We start from the raw sequence: 380 nt of genomic DNA on the forward strand, positions 1-380 counted from the left end.
AGTAACCCTGCCAGACAAGTTGGAACAATACAACCAACTAGCCAATCACCAGTGGTGGAAGAAGTACTCACAAGTTTTACTAAAGTAAAAGTATTAATACTGCAATGAAATACTCTGTTACAAGTAAAAGTCCGTAATTCAAAATGTACTTGAGTAAAAGTAAAAAAGTATTGGCATCAAAATGTACTTCAAGTTTTCAAATTTATAAAATGTATAAAAATCTTTGGAAAATAGCAGATTTACAAGCTCACAATGCTATTTTCAAATGGCCAAAATGTATATTTGGGCCGAAGTGGGTAATGTATGTTTTGTAATAATAATTATAACAAAGTCTACAGTTAGTTAATCTACAAAGTAACTAGTAACTAAAGTGTTCAAAT

The sequence above is a fragment of the Gymnoscopelus braueri genome (assembly GCF_963280865.1).
Source record: "Gymnoscopelus braueri genome assembly, chromosome: 13".
NCBI classification, from domain to species: Eukaryota; Metazoa; Chordata; class Actinopteri; order Myctophiformes; family Myctophidae; genus Gymnoscopelus; species Gymnoscopelus braueri.